Below are 13779 nucleotides of genomic sequence, written 5' to 3' on the forward strand. Positions count from 1 at the left end.
GTCCACATTGCCTTGCTACCCGTTCTGCGGCTGTTGAGTCTGTGCACTCACAGGTTGGTGCGCCAGGAAATAGTGATGTGTATTCATAGTGCTACTAGTGCTGAAGGCACTATAAATACGCAAATCATTATTTTAATATTCTATTAGACAAAGTAGAAGAAAGGTTGCCGCAAAATGTGCAAAGATATTTGGGCCAAATGTACCAAGCATTTAGCACTGTCGACCAAGGCACAAAACACCCTACTTATACCTCATCAAAGAGGTAAGGCAACTAACAAGAAATAAAGCAAAAGTTCAAGCTAATCTTCCTGGGAACCTATATATGCTATCCCCTTCAACAAGTTTGCTCTCTTTATGTGGAGACCCCCAGCTTGCCCAGTCCTCAGCACCCATCAATCAACCTTTTTTTTTACAGTTTTATATAACGCGAACTCGACACGAAGGTATTGGAGCGCTTTACATGAGCACCAGTTACGTTTTTGGTAGGCATGGGGAGATTAAGTGAGTAGCCCAGTATCATAGGACGTTGAACCAACGCCAAGACTCTAACCTGGTTCCCCAGCTCCAAAGTCGGCAGCTCTGGCCCTTACGCCACATTGTTGCTGTGATGAGAAAGCAGACCTATCACCACACTCCTGGCTTGCGTGCTAGAAGAAGAGTCACTGGGCCACAATTGCTGGTCATGCACATGGACAGCGGTTCCCTTATTTGTTTTTTTGTCCCCGAGGGTTCACACCTAAAGGCAGGGCTCGAATCGGGGATACATGCAGGTACATGGCGTCCACCCACTGTTTTCAAAGGGTGGACGCCGTCCCCCCTGCCAAGAAGTTGGGCCCCAGAGAAATATGTTGAACTTGTCCAAGTGTCATTTTCAGACACTGGGACACATTCAGCAGCTCCGTCTGCTTTTTATTCTCAACAGCAACGTGCAGGCAGGGGGCGAGGGGAGGGGTATTCACCTCCAGCTGTGCCAAAGATAAAGACAGAAGTTAAGGGGTCATCAGGCTTCCTTATAATCGCGTATCGGATGGGAGGCGGCCTTGAACCTCTCAATTAAATGCAAATGCACAGGAGAGGAAACAAAAGCACACAGCTTGTTATCTCTTCACAGATACTTAAGCGATGCATGCTTTTTACTTTTTTCAGTCCCTGTATATAAGTGCACGCACTGTAACAATGTCAGATGGGATGGTCTGTCCCAGTATTTACACAAATAACAAAATTAATTGCACTATTTTATTTCTTTTATAGCGCTACTCCTCCTAATGCAGTCTTCCAGTGAGGTCACTTCCTGTGATGCCATGTGGGATGTACCGCGTTGTGACGTAATTTGTGCTGTGTTGGCACGTGTCATAATGTCACATGCATACTGCCAAACTTTGTCAGTCCCCTCACTTCTTTTTATAGGACTTGTGCCCTGCCTAAAGTTACCAGAGTTTAAAAATGGAAATCGGGACAACTTAAGTCTCTTGGCATCATTTACCTTTTAGTGTTAAATCAGGCGGTGCAGCTTTGTGGCACAGTGTCAACTCAGCTGAGTTTTAACACAACCTTTAGGGTCTCATTTTAAAATGACCAAATTTACGTGCACTAATTTCGTACTCGGTAAAATTGCACCTTGTGAATGCTGGCTCCGTGTGTGCTGTATTTAACAGATGAGGTATTACTTCATCAGATTGAATTCGGCACCCCTGAATGATAGATAAATAATACAGTAATACTATGAGTTCTCCCCCCGTCCCGAGGGACAAAAGCATGAATAACACATTTTTACCCTGGCTGCATTCCAACAGGTTATGGCGGTCGGAAATTGTGCACGAAAAAAACTGCAAGTGGGGTCATTATTGCAAAACTTAGAATCCCAATTTAGGTGCTAACTACCATTTGCACCCAAATCATGTTTACCGTGGGCCCTGTAATTAGTTCATGAGTCACATTTTCGGGGAATAACCGGAGCAAACACCTTTTGTGCCTGCTTTGTTTGTGCCCATTTTGCATTCCATCTCCCTAAATTAATTTAAACAAATATTTTTTTTTTACTTAGATTGCCCAAGGTACACAGTAAGAAAGGGTGCAAAAAATGATGGTGCTGTTTTTGGACTTCGTGCCAACTGTTTATTCAGACCGAGGGATAGATAACTGGGTTTAGGGAGAGTTGGGTAGGTCGAAAGTGGAATTTTAAAAATACATGTGCAGACTAATTTGGTGGCAGATTGGTTTTATACACCTGCAAAGGGGCCTGTAAAGCCGTTCTTTAATTAGCTCAGTGTTTCTAACAGCACCTCTGATTTATTTATTCATGTGGTCAGCAAAAGTATTACTATCTTTGGTATCCTAAATGGACAATATGCTGCTGGACTGTGAAGAGAGAACGCTACGGAAACAGAAACGGCGCTCCCATTGGGCCAGCATTTTACCAACGAGGCCAATACGTACAATGCTGTTAAAGAAATTAGGAAAATCGGCAAATATGGTATTTCCTCTTTGAAATATAAACCTGTAGCAAAATACAAAACGAAAACACTACAAATGTATTTTAGAGTTTCGTGAGCAGTTCCTATTTATTACCAAAACATACAACAGCAGAAGGTCCACTTTAAAAAGGATACAGAGTATTTCACACAAATTCTTCATTTAGAACCACAAAGCAGATTTTCTTCTGGAGTAATTCTGTTACCACATTTTGCTTTCTGGTCCCAGGCTCCCGGTAGGATAGGAGTTGTGCTTCTGGTGTGTAATTATTCCAAATTTCTGCCCCTGGCTCTACGTGTTTTTGGTAAAGGATTCAGTCAGGATTTTAGCGTAAAATAAATACCCATGGACCTTGATTGCGTTCTGGTCCACAATAAAGGAATTGAGAGTTTGGCGAGTAGGGTTACTGCCTATGTCACTGCTACATGTTTTCGCCTTGCCAAGACTGATTAGGAGCTGTGCTCATAGTCTGTGTAATTCTCCATTTCCCTCCTTCTCACTGATCCTAACCCCTCAATGATTCACACAACCCATATTCCAAGAACCTGGAGTGAAAGAAACAGTATCACTTGTCTGATAGAAGGCGCTTTTAAAAGAGTATCTGGCACATGCATCAAGAAAAGCTTATGCGAGTCCTTAATTGCGAATATTAAGGACTCGCAATTAAGGACTCGCAAAAGCCTATGCATGTAGGAATCGCTATTAAAATAGCGATTCCTTAACATTCATTAATTGCGACTCACAAATTGCGAGTCGCAATTAATGAATGGCTTCCCATTCATTCCTATGGGCCTCCAGGTCCATAGGAATGCATTGGAGATTGCGGGAGCAATTTGCGAGTACCAGTAGGTACTCGCAAATTGCTCCCGCAATTTCTAGGGTGCAAGGGTGTCAAAATGACACCCTATTGCACCCATGTATTTGTACTCTGCACACATGTTGCATACACACATGCTCTAAGGGCATGTGTGTGCGCAACGTGAAACTTAGAAAAATGAAAATAAGTGCATTTTTCTAAGTTTTAGCAAATTACCATGAAGTCCAGCTTCGTGGTAATTTGCTCCCGCTAGTAGCAAAATCGCTATTTTTACAACTTTCATGCATTGCATTTAAGGAATCTCAATTAGGGATTCCTTAAATGCAATCGCTACTAAAGGAATCGCTATTTTGAGATTCCTTCAATAGCGATTTTTGCATTTGGGATGATGCATCCCAAATGCAAAAATACCGGTCGCAAAGGGGCAGATTCTGAGAATCTGCCCGTTTGCGACCGGTTTTGTGGTTGATGCATGTGCCTGTTGATGTCCAGAGCTGCCACTTTCGGGTAATGACTACAAACACTGAAGAAAGGGCCTGGGGACGTCGACAGCACAGCTCAAAGTCTAAATGGGCCATTCTGAACTTGGCATGGAAATATGTGCCTAACTAGGTATTGAGCTCCCCGCATATGTGTACCAAACTGGGGCATTGTGATACTGGCATGGCAATGTATACCTAATAGGGCCATTGTGACAGTGGTGTTAAAATTGTTATCGTACTGCAGCATTGTAAGAGCGGCACACTTCAATTCAAATTTTTATTGCTTGATTACTAAAAACCGTAACAAAATGTTAAAACCTTTGGTTTTGCTCATGTATACAAAGGTTTAAAAAGAGAGAAGGGAAAAAGAGGGCCCAAGTTAATGCAAAGAGCGGCACACAAATATGTAGCTACCTGGGGCCTTGTAAACCAAGCACTGAAATGTATAGCGAACTTGGTTATTGTGATACTAGCATGGATGTGTGTATCTCACTGGTGTATAGTTACACTGCTATGAAATCGTATACCTATAATTGGGGCATGGTTATACTGCCAAGGCAGTGTGTTACGCAACTGAGAATTGTGAACCTGGCACGGAAATGTGCACCTAATTAGGAGCTTGTAATACTAGCATGGAAATGCATTCCTAATTGGGGCACTGTGATTCTAAAATGGACCTGCGTCATTTACTCGGCGTTTTGAGCGTGACAACTCCAATGAACTCCGTTAACTATGATTTGGGTCTGTTGCACTGTCTTGTTCATTAAGTTTCCTTACATTTGCAAGATCTTTGTTTAGAATGAAACCCTAGCAATCTGTGCCTTGGTGGATAAAGAATTGGGATTTCATTATGGAATTAAAATTAATAAGCGAAAATCTCTGATGTCAGTGTTATTAGAACTTCAAATTCCAACATACATGTTCTATCATAATGCATTTCCCTTCAAACCTCATTACGAGTGGTGTGTTTTTTGTACGATAATTATCACACACGATAATAACCGACCCTGAGGTGTAAGGAATGTGTGTGCAATAAGTATCATTTGCATGTCCTCGTATATACCAGATATTTCACCCCAATAAATATCAGAATGTTTGACCTGTCGAACTTTATCCAGGGAATCTCTCTGGCTTTTATTGCACGCAGCATGTCCAGAGTGAGATAAAAACTGCAAACTCACAATTCCGAAAATTAGCGCTCATGGAGTTACCACACACATCGGAAGTTATCTGGCAACTCAGAATGAGGGCCTGAGTGTTTAAGAAAATGTCGTTAATGGGTCTTAGGGACTATGCCAAAAAATGCATGCACTCTAGTTAATCAACTAACATGGCCTGTTATCTGTTGATTGGAAGGATTGGATTCAGCCACATAATATCGAAACCGGAAAACTCTAGCTGAACTTGAGATTTGGAATGTCTGCAACACTAAAAGAGATGCAAAAGAGGCTACCGCATAATGAAGAGTATGAGCACGTAATACTGAAAGTGTGGGTATCTTGGCTCGTGTGACCTTTCATTTCTCCTTTTTCATTGCCATAAAAGAGAAGTATTTGGATGACTTTAATTCGGTGAGCAACTAGAATGAGAAAGATAAACGTAAGTGCCTTTACTGAATAACTTATTAAATTTTATTTTTTGGAGCTATGATGAGATATTGAATAACATGTATATAGGAAGATGATATTTGTTTTATATTATTATATGATGATGACCCGTTTTATGAAATCGGAGTAATAGTGTAAAGTTAACAACTACACAATACTTTTCGATTTGAGGGGAATATGGCAGGGTAATTGTTTGACCCTAAAGCACTGTGCTACTGGCACAAAACGGTATATTGAAATAGGTTACTGTAACACTATCAAGTGAAAACTGATGATACATTATACAGAACCCTGCTGATCTTATGCAGCATAGTTGTTAAGCTGGCTCATTGAGCATCACACTTTTAGCAGCACCATGCAATATTTGAGTACCACCAAGATATTACTGAGAACAACCTAGAAAATTTTTCAAATACTGTACGACATTGTGATTTCGGTGACATTTAATTTTCTGCTATATTTACTTCTATAGTTTCGTAAGTGCCACAGAAAAAGTAACATGGGTTACATCTTCTGGTACTGAGTTTTATAAGTAGTGTAATTTATACTATCATATTAATTAGTACAGTGTTGTTTTACGCAGTTTACTCAAGGGGAATAAATAATCAAAATAAATTTGGGTGAATGAGCTTTGAATGCAGTCCCTTCCTTTTTACATTGCAAATATGAATTATTATATATGCATGCACATATATTGCTCTTCAGATGTCACAAACTCGTACAATGTTCACAATTCCTTGTTTCCAGTGTTTAACCTATGTTACATTTTGTGCATCTTTTAGGCAAAATTCAATGTACCAATGTATGTCTATCCAGAGTCATACCTCTTCCACTTACAGCAAACGCTGCTATGATCGGTTTCTCACAGTGCATTGTCAGACAAATGTGGAATTTGCTTTAAAGCACGGCTTGGTTGTTTTTTCTCCAGACTGGTGTCTATGTAGAGGAAGTATCAGCACTCCCCTTGTATAGGCATTGCACCATTCTGTCCTGCTTCTATAAACTAGAGTAGTTTGTTGCAAAATTCTTGAGAACCCTTATTCTGCTGTCAAACTAAGCATGAGTCTGTCAAAAACAGCATACCTCAGATACTGAGTATAACAGATTTTCAATGCAAAAGCATTGTACATTGAAAACACTACTTTGTGCACTACTTGTTCCAGTGACAAACTAGTGTCCATGTTATCTGTCTGGTGTCTCTCTCATGCTCCCTTCAAGAGTATCCTTTTCACTACCCAGGCTAACAGCTACGATTAGTATAGACATTTAGGAACAACCGTGATAGAGAATATAATCATTCTTCTCAAGGAATGTTTGGAGAAATTTATAACAAATGTTGCATTTTATATTGTGCTTTGCCCCTGCAAAATAAACCAACAACATTGATGTTTTAGTGGATTTGACAATTTATGTACTGGGGACATCAAAACTTAACTGAAAGCATGCTTGTTGTTATTATAACATGCTATTAAGAGGCATGATTTCTATTCTTGTAGCAATTACCTTTTTGAAGTACACTGCCCATCAGCCACACATTCTATGTGTTTTGGAGATTGAAAGAATGTTTGTAATCTTTGAATGCTAGAACACCATTTGTTGTGAAGTTATTTCAAAGGAACTACCTTTTGCTAGTTCTTTAGGCTTGATTGCTTCCTTCATGGATATATCTCAAGTCACCTCATATGAGAACTGCTCAACGCAGGATGCTATTTTACCACTTATTTTGGTTTAGGGTAGCGCAGATTCTTGGCTGAGTAATTAACAGGCAGTAATACTGCCAACAGATTGGCACTAACTTACTCATTTGCAAGAGAAATGGAATATGCATTAGAACTCAAGCCCATGACTTGCCAGTCACACATCCTGAAATCAGATGCAATATTCTGAGACCTCAAACAAGCATACCTCGCAACATCCCTATGGAGAGGATTAAACTAAATAATTTTTGGTAAAAACCAAAAAAAACATCTCTCACCTGAATAATGTTGCCTTGTGTGCCTGATGTAGCAATTTTTGCTTCTGTTGGAGACCATTCTTTTACGCGGAGCTTATAGAGTATACTGCCGGGAATAATTTGCTCTACTGCAATTACTAGCATGGGTTTGGGGGGAGGGGAGGTCAAATTTAAAAGAGTCACTCAAGTTGTCATAGGCATGAGAACACCAGACATAAGCATTTTCACAACATAAAAATATTGAATTACACGAGGACATAAATTCCCTTTTGACTTGCATTGACATAAGAATACCTGCAAAAAATACAAAGTGAAAAAATAAACATTTTTGGCCAAACAATATGGAGTTTTTCGCTGAGACACAAAGTAGGCATCTTATGTGCAGGGCTTTAAGTAGGATGCAAAACAGTACGGAGTCTCTGTGTAGTTAAGGGTATGGCTTAAACACGTAAACTACATTTCTGTGATTCCCATAGTGTGCCACCCGACCAGTATTTTGGTTCCTCTCTGAGCTTACTGTTATTGCATCAAGATATATAACACAACTAACATACATCTAAAAATGGCCGAGTATTGGCTTTGTAAATGGTTGTCGGTTGTCGAAGACAGACGAGTAACAATGATTTTGTTGTAAATATTTCAATTCTGAAATTGTGAGGCTGTTAATTAAACCTTACTGAGGCCTTTAGAAGGGCTAGTGGTGTTCAGAGTGTCTCAATCACTCCCACTATGCTCACTCTACGTTAGACATGTACGCCACTTTTCTCTCTGCATCTCCTCCATCTACATATATTACACCTCATCTTTTTCCTCTTCAGCACCCTCTTTTCACTCTCTCCTTAATGCACTTTTTGGTATCTTATTCACTTCACCACCCATCAAACAAACATACCCACATCTGTAAGCACCGCATTTTCTTTTACTTTAACGTTGTCAATATTGTGGCTGTGTACCTCCTTCACACACATTTGTACAGCATCATAATTTTAACTGGAAAATGTGACCACACTCTGTGCGCTCAGCAGATGGGCTAAGGATTGGAGAACCATGTGTCGGAACACCTTTTGACCCGAGTGAAACTTGCACTGCCTCGTAGCCGATTTTAAACACCTGTAGGGAACTCAGATCAAAGTATGTACTATACAAGCGTGATCTGCTGCCCGAAACAAACCTGTAACATAAGATCCTGGAAAAAACAAGCACTCTTAGAGAATACAAAATGAACCATAACCTGTGAAACATAAACAGGAACTATAACGGTTTACATTGGTAACAAATCGCTTGGTGTTATTTACCAGTGAAGTTAAGCATATGAATATAGGGCGGGTCAGGGATCCGTTTTAATTTCCGTTTTTAGTGGACCCGGCATACTTAAAGCTGATTATGTGCAATTTTTCTTCCCTCTTTTTGCTTGTCCGTTGTTCAAACGCCCATCGTCTTTTGTTTATCAATCACCATTAGCTCGTTCGATTAGTTCCAGCAACTTCCATACTTAAATCGCCGTTTCAACTCTAGTTTAGTGGGTCAACATTAGATTAACCAAGTTGTGGAAAGGCCTAAAGAAATACAGTGTACAACGCTGAAAAGGCGAGCAGGAAGTAGTAAACAAAACAGGAAAAGAAGTAACACGAAACACAACACCCAACCCGAAGAGCAGAGTAAAACACCCACTAAACAGCGCGGAGAGCAGGACAAGCGCACATGGAGCCGGAAGTGCCGCCCACTGTTGTCAAGGCGTCTGTGACGCGGTCCCATTCCTAATTTAGCCCTGTTGCCAACCCCCTGGCAGCGCGCCGTCTGGTGGAGGGAGTTGTCAGTCACATGACGTCAGAGCACTCCTACGGGCACTGTAAACACTGCGCGCGAGCGTAGCCTTTTCTTCGGCTTGACACGGGCACACTGGGAGCAAAGACAGAAGAACCCGACCCTGGTCGAGAATAAAGGAGGAGGCCGTGGTACAACGTTCACGTCTCTTCGGAGGAGGCTAGCTCTCGCCATTGCTTTCCCGGTAGCCGGTGTCCCCTGGTGTTTGGTGGGACAATACACTCAAACTGGGCGCACGGTGCAATGACGTAATCCCTCCCCTGCCCAGCAACGCTTAAATGCGCCTCACCTACTGCAGCCAGTAGCGGCATAGCCTTTTAAATTTTGTCACAATAACTGGCACTTTTTGTTTGGCCAGCTTCTGATTGAGAGGTGTCTTGACCGAGCTACCAGTCCTCCACTTGGGGTAGAGGGTGAAGGGGGTCGGGGGAAGGAACGGTCGTGAAGAGGATGGTGCGTGCTCTCCATCGCCAAGGTGCAGAGGAAACAAACAAACCGGCACTAGGCTATAAACAAGCCTTTGCCGAAAATGGAGAGGGTAAGATGACAGCTGATTCTCCGTTACACCCTCTAAAAAGATCTGAAAGTATCACATAATTGAGGCTACTTGAACCTAAATACCGGCAGTTTGGTATATTTTTGCTCTGTCAAATCCGCTTTTCTGGTAGGAAGTAGATGGGATGATAGGGCATTAGGGAAATTGACGTTATTAGCCACATCTTACAATTCTCCCTTGCAAATGGTTCCCGAGTCTACGAACTACCCCTGTGTAACCACCACAACTTGTACCTTACCTTTATGAATCAATGATACCGGATAAGTCAATTTTCTTTTAAAGGTGTGCAATAGAATTCTCGACGATTTTAAGCGTTGGTGCATCTGGAATGTCCTGATCCCATCGTCCCCCGAAAACAACATTTTACCAACAGACTGACACTTCTGACAGCCGAGCAGCAGAACAGTAGACATTAAAACATTCCCAAATCGATCACGTACAAAACGCCTCAAAGCCTGTGAAGAGTTTTCACCCCAGTGTCCTAGGTCAAAGCAAGCAGGTATAGATATGTCCGTAGTTACCAGATCAGACACATCTTGACATCTTCTGATACTTTGGATGCAGCAGGTACAGTGCACCACAGCCAATATTCACCAAGAAGAAGGTATCGGAAGACACTTACTGGATCCCGAATCTGCCAGGTAGGAAAAGGAGCCCGGTGACGACAGAAAGCCTGCTTCATTGGTTCGGCCACGAATATCATCCAACCAAAATGCCATCTTCCGAATTAAAATCTGCCGGTGGAATTAACCTCCCGTATTCTACGAAGAAGATATCGCGCAGCCTGCTGCGTTTATTTGGAAAAAGACATTGGTGCAGTTTCAGCAAGCTTCAAGGAAGTTGTCCTTTTGTTCCACTATTTATAGTTTTGCAAAGAGGGGGAGGGGGAGGAGGTGGAGCAGAGGTGGTGGCAGCTCGGGCAGCAAAGCCCAGCACAAGACCTTAAGTACACACACGCACACACACCCTTACACACATACAGCCCGTGCCCCCTCCCTTCGGAGGAGCACCCCATCCGAGAGCAGAGTCACGTGTCTGGGGATAACCAGCCAGCCTCCCTCCCTTGGCAGGGGAAGACCTGGAGCGCAGGCAGCAACAGCAGACATACCACTCTCTGCCAGCGCTGCATTCAGCCAGTAGTGTTCCGTCCGAGTCCCAGAGACTGTAGATCTGCCTCGCCTCAAATGTAAAAGGTTGTGGGGAGGCAAGATCAGTATTTAGTTGTCAGTTAATACGAAGGTATAGGTAAACATATGTACCAGAAACTTTCCCTTAATTAGCCAGGAATCCCTCTAGTGTGTAGCCAAATATTTTAATATTTGATAACTTTTTTTCAAACGTTTATTAGTCAATGTAAGTCAACGGGAAAGAAAATTCACTTACTTTCCGTCACGAAACCTCCTTCTTCACCAGTGTGGAGTGTTTATGACCAGAGCCACCGGAAAAAGATTATGCATCAGGGTTGACAAAATTATACGACAAGAAAAGGCAAATTTTGCGTCGGAATATGCCCCACTTTGTGATAGTATTATTTCATTTATTTATATTTTTACACATAACTCATGGACTCCTCATTAATATAAATTTAACACCCAAATACGGCAGTAACCAACAGAAATCTTTCAACCCGTCAACCTTTGAGAAGAGCATTTCGCTGCGCAGCAACACGCGGTACAGCACATTAAATCTGCAGATTGTGCAGCAGATGATTATGTGGCAAATGCAGCAAACCATAGTTATACGTATATGCCACAGCCGCAAAATCACTTTATTTCGTTGGCCCTGGTTATAGCGAATGAAGTTCCCTGGTAAATTGTCTTCCACCCCACAAGTATTCCTAAATGTTAGCATATATAAGGGGTAGGGAATCCCTATCACCTGATGCTCAAGGAACATTGTGCAACTTAACCATTTCTGTGAGACACCATTTCATAAGACTGTTCGATGAATGCCATGTTTAAAAAAAAAGAAAGCCAGCAAAGTGCACCTGCAGGTATATGTCCTTGCATTAGTGAAGATTTATGACTTTCAAGAATTCAGAAAAGTTTATAGAAGTAGGCCTGGCAACTGCACTCCTAGCAAACTTTTTTGACATCCATTTTCTCACGAGCAAATATGCTCATATATATTTGCTCTTGGGAAAATCTACTAAGCATCTGCAGATACACTTTTCAAACACCCCCTATTTCCCCGCTATGAAAACCATTATGCCTGCCTTTGTCAGATGTGAATTACCAACCATTTCCGCTATGGAAAGAGATTGAAGAGGAGTTGGTGAATATCCTTAAACACATAAGTTTGGGGGTGTGCACAGACTCACATAATATTGCAATCATTGAACTACCAACTCTTGCCTGCTTCCAGCCCTTTTATTGCCCCTATTATGAGTTGAACAGTACTGGTGGTAAACTCACACCTGTTAAAACTAATACCACTTGGTAACACCCCATTAATACCATGCAATTTCAAGTTTATCCTCATAGAATGGTGAAAAACGTGCAGGCTTGGTTTTACCATGCTTAATTATGTACAGTATTCCCTTTCCTATGGGTATTATCACTCACATTTACCATTTGCTCTGGGCAAGTTATGCTGTAAGGCGAAAGGGAGGAGGAAGGATGTCTGAGAAGGTGTGGGAGGGCAGAGCAGACTTTATTCCGACAGGGGTAAGAATTACAAGCTCCCCATGTCCTGTGGCTGAGGGTTGGGTTGGGGCAGGAAAACGGTTGGAGGCCACAATACAGCCAGTTCCTGCATTCATTTTAGCGTCCTGATTTCCTGATTTTCTAGCTGGTAAAATTGAGTTTGTTGGTTTTTCAAAGGTAAATCCTGATTGAGAGGTGCGGATTTCCGAACGAGAATTCTGCTCAGTTCCACTCAAATTCAGGGTATACATTGATTCTTTAGAAAGGTGGCAAGTTCAACCTTGCTGGAATCTAACCTTCAATATATCAAGAGCCATGGCATAATCAGAGGAGCTATTATCAGAGCTTTTATGTAATGAAAATGGGCAGTTACTTACTGGTAATCTTGATTACTCCAAGTCTACAATTTCCCCAGTCATAATCATTACTCTTTGAATGAATGTTCCTCCCACCAAAACGATCAAGCAAAATAAAAAATACTTTCCACCCCTCCCTAGTGGTTCCTTACTATTTCCTGCCACCTGGTAAAGACTGTAACCACACTGACCTCGCATCATGTATGTCCATGCTAAAATCTGGAGCTGATAACACCTAGGAACATGAGGGATGGGAAACTGAACTGTGATGGGGAAGTCCTAAACTCAGAGTAATGAAGATTACTGGTAAGTAACCGCCAGTTACCTCCTGGTTCGACTTCCCCATCACAGTCATTACTGCTTGAGCTTATTCCAAGCATGCAGTCTGCTTCATTAGCCATTCATCACAGAAAGAGGACGTCACAGGTCTAATCTATTCCAAACAATAGCATATAATCATCAGTTCATAAATGATTCTCCAGTGATCTCAACTCAGAAATGTCAAACGCAGATGAAGCATTCATGGCATTACACATTTCTGCCATTGAAGCACACTTAAATGCTGCCCAGGAGGCCACAATACCTATTGCCTACCTCTCCTAAACTACAATGGATAACATTGTAATGAAGGCTTACTTCTGCCACGTACTCAACGTTGTATTAGAAAGTTTAAGACCCTGTCATGCTATGCCAGAAGTGACAACAAAGCATCCGTTTTCCTAAATGATACTGTTTGAGCCAGGTAGATTGATAATGCTCTTTTCACGTCCAAAGTATGGATGACTTGTTCCTCCTGTGATACACAAGATGGAGATATGACTGGCAATAACAGATCCTCTGAACAGTGAAAAGATGAAGGGACCTTCGGAATAAACTGTACACCTGGCCTAAGAATAACATTATCAAACAAAAACCTTTGGAAGGGTTCTGAACACAAAAGAGCTCCTAACTCTCCCATCCTTCTAGCGGAAGTGTTGGCAGCCAAAAATATCATCTTGATCATGAAGAGCTTTGTCTTCTTGGTCCAAGGGCTCAAACGATGAAAACTGAAATGCCTTTAACACCA

The 13779-nt window shown here is 41.7% G+C and overlaps 1 long non-coding RNA gene across 10 annotated transcripts in view; it reads right to left on the reverse strand.

Moving 5' to 3' along the window:
- Positions 1-10694, reverse strand: part of LOC146802350 (uncharacterized) — a 546156-nt gene extending 535462 nt beyond the window's left edge. The window contains exon 1 of one of the 10 annotated variants that reach the window (XR_014967734.1): positions 9951-10694. This is a non-coding gene — a long non-coding RNA (uncharacterized LOC146802350). The remainder of the gene's footprint in view (positions 1-9950) is intronic. The other 9 variants (XR_014967729.1, XR_014967732.1, XR_014967736.1 and 6 more) reach the window with 9 other exon arrangements.
- Positions 10695-13779: the final 3085 nt, after the last annotated feature.

This window comes from Triturus cristatus, chromosome 8 (genome assembly GCF_964204655.1).
Source record: "Triturus cristatus chromosome 8, aTriCri1.1, whole genome shotgun sequence".
NCBI lineage: Eukaryota > Metazoa > Chordata > Amphibia > Caudata > Salamandridae > Triturus > Triturus cristatus.